Source organism: Trachymyrmex cornetzi, unplaced genomic scaffold, assembly GCF_001594075.2.
Source record: "Trachymyrmex cornetzi isolate Tcor2-1 unplaced genomic scaffold, Tcor1.1 scaffold99, whole genome shotgun sequence".
NCBI lineage: Eukaryota > Metazoa > Arthropoda > Insecta > Hymenoptera > Formicidae > Trachymyrmex > Trachymyrmex cornetzi.
The window spans coordinates 394,961-396,106 of NW_017300343.1; the positions used below are offsets into that span (position 1 = coordinate 394,961).

General features: G+C 32.2%; 1 protein-coding gene across 1 annotated transcript in view; it reads left to right on the top strand.

Moving 5' to 3' along the window:
- The window catches only part of LOC108770036 (uncharacterized), a 1,958-nt gene extending 1,272 nt beyond the window's left edge, over positions 1 to 686 (top strand). The window contains exon 2 of the mRNA XM_018521330.1: positions 89 to 686. The gene's annotated coding sequence lies outside the window, so the exon portion shown is untranslated. The remainder of the gene's footprint in view (positions 1 to 88) is intronic.
- Positions 687 to 1,146: the final 460 nt, after the last annotated feature.

Below are 1,146 nucleotides of genomic sequence, written 5' to 3' on the forward strand. Positions count from 1 at the left end.
CCCCCCCCCCCCCCCCCCTGGACCTTGCAATCGCCTGCTAAAATCCACACCCAGGGAAATAATTTATTTACAACATATAAAATTACAGTACCAAGGAAAACACGGCAGCACCAGTGCTAATAACGCCAGCGGCCAAGAAAGGGATGACCCGCCAAGAAAGAGATGATCCAACCACCCATCCATATGACCACGGGACAGACCATGACGGATATCAACAGGATCAGGATCACGCATAGAAACATATCCGTTAAGAAAAGCCTAACATTAGATTTTAATTAATGTTACCCACGGGGGACGATAAAGTTTGGTGTATTATTTAAGTTTATGACAAGCGTCGGTTACGATGTCGCCAAGATAAGCTATTGATGTTACAAAAGTGGTCCCGTCGTCACGTGGCGGATTATTAACTTTTTATTGAGTTTTTTATTTGACTTTATTAATTATATATTATGACTTATCTATCTTTATCCATACGCAAAATATGATAAGGGAAATACTATATCTAGTGCAAATAAAGAAATTTTTTGGTTTAGGCCCAGTTTCACAACTCACGGTTAACTCTTAACCGAGATTCAACTATATGTCACCTTTTTCTGTAGAATTGAAAAGAGATAATAAATAAGTTGAACTTCGCGCGCGGTTAAGAGTTAACCGTCAGTTGTAAAACTGGGCCTTAGAGCTTACGAATGGCGAGTTACAATATTGAGAATGTGGTTCATTGACTTATAAATCATAAAATATTTATTAGTTAATAAACCCCTTTGGATTAATAAAAAAATAAATTAAGAACATTAGCTCTGAGATGATAAATCGAAAAATTAGAATTAAAATGCTCTTTCTAAAGAGACAACTTGTTATTGAAGTACAAAATGTTCATTCGTTATAAATTATGAAAAGAATGATCTAATTTGCGTTTATTATAAACATTATTTGGTCTTCAATGACTGCGTGGATTCTAAAAGAAATTTTAATTCTAATTTTTGAATTATAGAAATAGTTAATTTATTTCTATTTCTATTAATAATAATTGTATAATATATTTTTTAGTTATTATAAGAAAATCTTCTGAATTATAGCGGTAGAAAAAAAGAAAATTCAGAAATATAAAGAAAGAGATAAATAAATATTTGTAAAAATAGTTAAGAA